This window comes from Quercus suber, unplaced genomic scaffold, assembly GCF_002906115.3.
Source record: "Quercus suber isolate HL8 unplaced genomic scaffold, Cork oak 2.0 scaffold_365, whole genome shotgun sequence".
NCBI lineage: Eukaryota > Viridiplantae > Streptophyta > Magnoliopsida > Fagales > Fagaceae > Quercus > Quercus suber.
The window spans coordinates 177046-185797 of record NW_027069817.1 but is presented as its reverse complement, the minus strand read 5'-3'; the positions used below and the strand labels follow the sequence as shown (position 1 = coordinate 185797).

Genomic DNA, 8752 nt, shown 5'->3' with positions numbered 1-8752 from the left:
AAACATTAATATTGAAAACATTAATATTGAAAAGCACAAATTGAATGAAATTATAGAGAAATATTTGAGAAAGAGAAGGACATGGAGGTTAAGTATAGTACCATGTAACTGTATCTTTTTGGTTCTTTGATTTGGCATGACCAGACTCCCAACTCTTTAAAATTACTATTTATCATCAACAATAAATTTCTCCAAAAAAAAAAAAAAAAAAAAGCAGTAGCATTTGCAATTGACTTACATTCAGATTTACATAAATAAACCCAAATGTGCAGGAGTATTTTATGTATTAGTCATGCAAAAACATGTAAAGTTTGTTAATCATAGGAATGCTTTCTATAAAATACAATAAAATTTTAGTAGTAGGAGATTACAATTTAATTGTGTGTGAAATCAACCACAGATAAACTCTAATTACATAAATGTTATATCATAAAAATTTTTATTTAGCTGTATAAATCAACTTAACATAAATGATATATCATAAAAGTTTAGCAATAAGTTGCTCTTGTACCCTATTCAATTTTTTTTCTTATTCGATGCATTCTATTTAGTAAGCCTTGCGACATTTGCGAAGCATTTGGCAGAGGTATATGCTGCTTCTATTTGCTGATTTTCAATGGAGTTGTCATTCTTTGACTTTCCCACAACAACATTTTTTATTTCCTGCAATGGTCGACAATTTAATTAAAAAATGCATCAAAATGTGTCTAAATATATGCATATCGCTCAAACATCATAATGCTATTTAATGATCAATATCAAATCAAGATAAAGACATCCTAAGCAATAAAAGTTTTGTGTTTTGTTATATATTTTTGTAACATAGACTTTTTATCTAGAACGAAAATATATAAACATTAAAAATACTAAGACAAAGAAAAAGGCAAAATATAGAAAAACTGTGATGTTACAGACTTTTAGATAAAATAAGACAAAAATTAGTTCGCATGCTATTTGATCCATTGATATCTGATTGGGTGGGTGCTCAAATACACATAATTTAGTAGTTCTTAACATTGCTATGACTATTCAGCAAGGTTCAGAGTTCATGTTCTTCTACATATAAACATCCACAATAAGAATCTCTAAGAGAATGCATTAGTTAGTTTTTTTTTTTTTTTTTAATTTATTCACAATCTGCCAATCTCACCAGAAAATGAAGAATTCAAAGGTTGTCTTAAAGGGAATGTGTCAAATAAATTTTTATTTTAAACAAATCAAAACAAAACCACGTACACACTGCAAAATTCCCCAATAATAGATAATTTAAAGGTTGTCCTAGATATAACTCTCAAAGTAAATGAATTTAGTGGGTTATAGCATATTCTTATCTTGAAGTTAGAAAATATGACAAACATAATATTCCTACGTCCGTTGAGAAGAGATTCAGATGTACTTCAATGTGAAAGTCATGACGATTAGCCCTATTCATTATGTAATCACCTTCAAAAATATCAAACTTAATATTTCTAAATCATTATAAAATGTGCACATGTCCCAGCCGTATAAAAAGAGTGTTTTGAATGCTAGCCAAAAGATAATTCTTTACTTGAAAATCTCAATTACATAGAACCAAGAGCTGGACAGGAACATTTGTCTTTACTACTACACGTCCCAAATCACTCTAGGAGAAACTGAAAAACTTTCAAACTTCATCATAAGTTGAAAGTAGAGACTATTATTCCTTCAAAATTAGGACAAAAGAGCTGTAAGTAGTATTGATTCAACTTTTCACTTTGGTCAACTACAACAAAGCTGTCAAGATGCTTAACTGTTAATTAATTATCATCATTGCTAATAATGTAAGATTCAATAGCTTTAATGCCAAAAGACAACATAAAACATTACTTAGATCTCATAGAGTATGAAGCTACTCAAATTTTAATTTTGATAGATCAATATAAGTTTACCGTTTCTTCAGATTTACATAAATAAACCCAAATGTGCAAGAGTATTTTATGTATTAGTCATCTTAAAACATGTAAAGTTTGTTAATCATAGGAATGCTTTCTATAAAATACAATAAAATTTTAGTAGTAGGAGATTACAATTTAATTGTGTGTGAAATCAACCACAGATAAACTCTAATTACATAAATGTTATATCATAAAAATTCTTATATAGCTGTATAAATCAACTTAAACTGACAGGACTGCAACAAACCTTCCATTTCACCCAAAACCCATTTCACAATTCCACCTCAACTTCACAAAACATACCAACTAAGAGGACAACAGTCTGCAACAAACCTTTCATATGGTTATATTAAAGTCCATTGAAGTTAAAAGGGAAAAAAATGAAGCTATTTTATCAAACAGTTTGCGTGCATATAACAAAAGGCAAAATTTGAGAGAGGGAAAATGGGGAGGATTTCTAGAGATTCTATACCCATCTAATATTCATGTAGACAAAAAGAAAACTATTTAAAGAATAAGGAGAAAAGAACATAAAAAGGACAAAATACCTTGAGATATAATGAGATTGGGTGAATCTTGAAATGGTGTAATGATGACGGGTGGCAGCTTTCGTAGGGGTGACCCTCAGATTTCTTTATGAACCTTAGGGACTTTGTCTCTCTCTTAATTTTGTCTAAAATTTAAACAACGTAAGTAGAACTATCTCCAGCAGAGTTGTTTTTAGAACCTATAAGATGATTAACAAAACAACATTGTGGAGAACAAATAAAAAATATAAAATCAAGAGCATATCTGAAACCTTAAACATGATTTTAAAAAAAAAGAATTTTGCATTCAAAACATACATACCCAAACCTAAGCCTAAACCAAAATCAATTCGATTGAAACCCCAAGCCTAAATCATATTTAAACAATAAAATTTTAAAAACAAAACAAAAAACCTTACCAGTAATGGTTTTGACGTGGTGACAGAACTGTAGAAAAAAATAGCAAAGCTGTTTGCTTAATCGGCCATATGAGAAGCCGCATTATTTCTGTTTTTAAAAATGTATACTGTTTGCAGAGAAGAGATAGGGGGCAGAGAACGGTTGGAGTAGATGGCAATTAGAATGAATATTGAAAGGATGGAGGGAGGGGTTTTCTTTTGCTTGTTTGTGTTGAAAGAATGGGTTTAAGGTTTGTTTGAGGGGAAAAACCTTTATCGAAACCATAAATAACTGAGATGCCTAAATCAAAACAAAGCAAATACCAAAACTGCCAAACATAAATCATTGTTATCGCAAGATTTTGGTTTTTTCTTTTAAAAATTTATAATTAAAAAAAAAACAAAGAAAGCAAAAAAAGAAAACTCACCCTGTAACAGTGTACCGCCAGTTGAGGTATGCAAATTTTTTCGTGGTTAGATTCCGACGGTGGTGCTGGCCTTAGATGTCTCTCTATCTCCCCTGCACCTATGTTTTTAGCAGTCCATGCCAAACTGTAGAAAAAACAATGACAGAATCGACTGCTTTGTTTTTATATGAACCAGAGATGATAATTCGAGACAAAAGCATCAAAAAAAGAAAATAAAGCCATCTATTTTTCAAAAGGGATTAAAGAAGAACCATAGACACATCAGCAGGGGAAAATCAATGGTGAGAAGTTTCAGAAGACAAAAAACATTAGAAAGGGAGAACAACTCTGTTCTCTTTCTCTTTCTCCGTATATGGGAGGCTTTCAAATGGTGTTTTGCACTGCCCAAACAATATAAAGTTTCTTTTTTAATTGCAAGCGTGTCTGAAAGTTAGATGGGATAAAAGAACCCTAGAAAATTACATTCAGCAGAGGGAAAAAGGATCTGCGAATCTAATACAATTTGAAACGGTAATTGAGTAGGGAAAAAAAAAGGGAAAAAAGAAGACTCTACAAATGGTGCGCCGTACGGTTTTTTTAAAGTTTAAACTCTATACGTGATTGTTTTTAAAGTGGTCTTTTTTCCTAACGCGGCAACATGGAAAAAGCTTCCTATTCTCCCTCTCTGCGTCTCTCTCAAAACCCCAAAACCCTAACCCTTGAGAACTCTTTCTGTTGTGACTTTAAACTGTCTTGGTGGCCGAAATCTAAGTGGGCAGGTTTGCACTCTGTTGCAGAGAAGAAACAGAACAGAGCGCAAAGCAGATCGGCAGGGAAGGTTTAAGAAATATCAGCATAGCATTAAATTCTATACTTATCCCAATGATTTTGTTAAGATTAGAACTGGAGGTACAAAAGTAAACCCGAAATTTCATGGAGAAACTATAAAACGGTGCAACTGAGAGAATAGCGTAAAATTGAGGAAAAAAAAAATTCATGGAGAACCCAAAAACCCAAAACAAAAACAAATCAAAGCCAAAATCAAATCTAAACCCACACAACAAAAAAAAAATCAATAAAAAGTAACATTGCAAACCCAAATCTATAAAAAATGTGCCGGTGCCGGTTCCGACAAAAAAACTCAATAAAAAGATATATTTCATTCCCAAATCTAAAAAAAATGGAGGAAAACGTACCGGAGCCGGTTCCGACGATCTGATTGTGGCAGATATGTAGCCTAACGGTGTTGATGCCCATAGATTTTTCTTTCTCTATGTGCTTGCAGCGGTGCTCTACGTCTGAAGAGGGAACGGAGAATGTTTTTTTTTTTTTTAGCATTGCAACCCTTTAAATTGTATTTTGGCCGGTTATTTTTCCTTTTATACTGAGGGAGTGAGAGGCTGCCAAACGGTGCGTTGTCAACCAACATAATTTACCGCTTTTTAATTGTAAAGGGGATGGCGATGGCCGGCCAAACGAATCTCCAGGGCGGCGCAAGTTTTTTTTTTTTTTTTTTTTGTTTCTCCTTGCAGAGTTTGACGGGAAGAGATCGGTAAGTTTTTTTTTTTTTTTCTCCTTCCCTTTTGTCTCTGTCGCAGTATCGCTGGGGTTTTTTTTTAGAGAGAGAGAATGGCAATAAGGATCTGATGAGAAGATGGTAGGGTTTTTTTTAGTTGTGTCGTTCTTTTTTTTTTTTTTTTTTTCTTCTTTTAAATATATACACCATCACCGTTAAACGGTGAACCCTTGCAAATCAACACAAAGTATCGCCTTTTTTTTTTAGAGAGATGTTACGTCTACAACAAGTTTACAACATTTTTACAACAAATCATAGGTGGTTAGTTATTATTGGTTCAAATTTGAAACTAATAGTAAGATTACTTTTTTGCCCCAACAATAATAACCAGTAACAACCTGCCACTTAGGATTTGTTGTAAAATTGTTGTAAAAATGTTGTAGACATAGCATTTCTCTTTTTTTTAAGTGACGTCACTTTTCTGATTTGTCAACGCGGCCTTAATTGTAGGCACTCACATTCTCTCAACTTCGTCTATTATATATACAAGTTTTTTCTCCTTCCTTTTTTTTCTGTCGCTGGGGTTTTTTTAAGAGAGAGAAAATGGTAATAAGAATCTGATGAGAAGATGATAGAGCTTTTCTAGTTGTGATGTTTTTTTTTTGTTTTTTTTAATATATACACCATCACTGTTAAACGGTATTACTCTTGCAAATCAACATAAAGTATCGCCTTTTAAAGTTACGTCACTTTTCTGATTTGTCAACGCGGCCTTAATTGTAGGCACTCACTTTCTATCAGCTTCGTCTATAGATATAGATATATATATATATAGATTAGTTGAACTAGACTATTGGTTTAATTTTAATAAGCCCAAGTCCACTTTAGTTAATTTCATGGCCTTTCTATTAACCGGATCCTCATTAAGCTCTAATTTTCTCTTGACTCTGCCCATCTGCTCTTTTTTTGTGTTGGATTGGCCCACTTGGACTTCATTTCCAGATTGAGGGATGGGCTCACTATTTTTTGGGGGCTCACCTTTATTATAGTAAGCAATCCATGATAATAAGTTGCTTTGGGCTTTAGAGCTTTAGAAAGCCTAATAAGGAGTGTGGGGTCTGCTAGAATCGATTTAGGTGGGTGCCCAACTTGTTGGTCTTGGGATATTACAAGGTTAGAGGTATTTTTGTTTATGTTAGGTTCAAAGATTTGGTGATAATGGGAAATATTACAACTGGTGTCTTGGGATATGTTGAGGGGGTTGGTTTATGATGGGGATGGATGGTTAGTTTTATTAGGACTTTTTATTTCCATGGGGGTAATTGTGTCTAAGGCCGTAAGGACAAGATGTTTGTTTAAAGGGTTTTGGTTAATGTAACTAAGCTGGGTCTCTGGTTGGTTGCTTGTGGGAAGTTTAAAGAAATTGCCTAGGGACAGCTGCTTTGAATAACATGGCTGATAAATATTCAAAGTTTGTCCAGTGGTTTCTAGAGATTTCTATAGTGTCATTCGAGGTTCCTGATTGTTCAGCGGAAACCACTTCACTTGGCGCGTGTATAATGCGCCTTCCTCCTACCACTTCCATGGAGTTCAAGTTGTTCAACTACCCATCATTACTTTCCTTTGTTGACTGTGCTAACTCTGCCATGAACTCCACCCATGAAGTCCTTCTTTTACTTGTGGATTCAGCCTTCATCCAGGGCCCAAATCTGTATGGCTCTTGCCTTGATTAGTGTTCAGATTAGGGATTACTAGTTGGACACCTAGCTTTTAAATGCCCCAATCTACCACATTTATAACAAAAATCAGCCATTCTCTCATATTTAAACTGAATCCAAAGGTCAGGTTGAGGGCTTCTATCCAGGAAGAAACCACTCCGTAAAGGATCCTCCACCTTGTGTTCAACCTGGACTCTCAAAAATTTACGCATGCATACACCCCCATTTCCAGTGAAATCAACTTCCAAAACCTCACCAACCATTGCCCCAATTTCTTTAGCATTTTCATTAGACATATGTTCAATAGGAAGATCATGTACCTGGATCCAACGAGGAAGACTTGAAAAATCAATATCTTCAACTGCCATATTTTGATTCCACATTTTAGAATAAAAGGATAACCCTCTATATTCTAAGGCCCTAGCTCCATAGTTCTTTTATGGTCTCCTTCACTGGCGAACTTGAAAAGATACATGTTGTCCTTGAGATCTACTATCTGCACTCCTTTAGAGGTCCTCCAAGCCTTCAAAATTATAGCCTTGACCACATTTTTATTGATGGTTCTATCAACCCAAAGTTTTCCCAATAGCCCAGTGCTATATAATTCTTCAACAGCTCGTTCACTATCTTTTAACTTTACTGATTTCCTAGAGCATTTGAGTTTGTTTGTTTTTGCACTCAATGCTTCTACCAAGTCATCCTGTTGGGACATTGTTTGGAGTGGGACATTGAGGGGGCACCCCCAACTCACTAAAGAGAAAATACACTTAGCAAAGAAAAATATGAGGAGAAATTAACATAGAAATAAGATGAAAGGAAAATTAAGAAAGGGTCAGATTTAAGAAAAGCAGTTTTAAGAAAACTAAGGATACAGATATACAAAGCAAGGGATGGGAAAGAAAACTCTTTAAGGGAAAATATAAAGAAAAACGAAAGAGAAAAGATTTGGGGAAAAGTTTGATGAGGAAGAAGAGATGATGAAATCAGATCTAGGAAAAAGAAAATTTGAAAGAAGCCCTAGAGCACTAACTCAGGTTAGGGAATACTTGGAAACAAACCAAGGAGAGAAAAGTTGCCAAAACAACGAGTCTTCTCCATCATGTTGTTACATATTTGAGCCTTAAATTTCCTGCCCCCTAATAATTTTTTTTGGAGCCCCCTAACTAGTACTAAATGGAGTAGTCAAAATTTTATTAAACTCCATATATTATTAAAAGAAGTGGGGGATCAGGGTTAAAGAGAATCAATTATATTGACATATATTTGGATAGCAAAGGATGAAAGACAAAATAAAAATTGACCTCTTTCAAAATTTTCAAAAAACAGATTACTAATTTTTAAATTTTAGAAAGGAAAAATATATTTCAACAAAAGATTTATGCAATTATTTTGCAGGAAATAAAAAGTATGATGCCTATATATAGGAAAAAAGTTGTTTATATTCTTTATTCCAAACTCCAAATAGAACAATTAGGTTTAAGGCATTTATAGTGAAAGGATACGGTGGATCTCGGTTGGTATTGTAGCTAGCGAACAACTATAATTGTCAACAAACAACAACTCATTGATCAATTATGTATTTGGTTATGTATCTTGTTAAGTTTTAAATTCCTCCAAAATACAACATGATTAACGTATTCAGATATAGGTTAAACATTCATCACAATCAACATGCTCAATGGAAAACTTAGGCACCATTTGGTAACAGTGTCTAAACAACGAAAACTGTTGTTTAAACACCTCAACATGTATTTCCACACACTTTTTACTCACTCGTACCACAAAACTAAAACAATGTTACTAGAAATTGTTAGGTTTTAGATCCCTGTAAACTAGATTGTTTAACCTAAACCAAGTGAATACTTAGGTTTATTATTCAGATCTAGGTTAAAACAATAAAGTCATATCATGTAAAATTGCGAAAAAGTAAATAACACAACGATATGATGACCCAAGAAAACCAAACTGGTAAAAAATTTGGGGAGAATTTAACCTAGTTATCCTCAAGGTAAAAAGCAAATCCACTATAAAGAGTCGAAGTTTACAATAAGACTTAGACCACTAACATCCTATTACTACCACATGTAGAATTTACTGACACAACTACGTGCAAGCTCCGAATCCACAAACTCTTTCTCTATTAGACCTTTGCAACACAAGCACCCACACTTGTGACTTTGAGACTCCACTCAAATGATTATCAAAACAAACTCTTTTGTTTGAGACTCCAAGACCACCCTTGAAAGTTTAGATCATTAGCAACTTTGATG

General features: G+C 33.6%; 1 long non-coding RNA gene across 1 annotated transcript; it reads right to left on the bottom strand.

Moving 5' to 3' along the window:
* Nucleotides 1-222: 222 nt before the first annotated feature.
* Nucleotides 223-4973, bottom strand: LOC111991076 (uncharacterized). Its single transcript, XR_002880731.2, has 4 exons — nucleotides 4445-4973; nucleotides 3270-3393; nucleotides 2465-2643; nucleotides 223-663 (listed from the first exon to the last, which is right to left on the bottom strand). It is a non-coding gene; the product is annotated as an uncharacterized LOC111991076 (long non-coding RNA).
* Between the last annotated feature and the right edge of the window lie 3779 nt (nucleotides 4974-8752).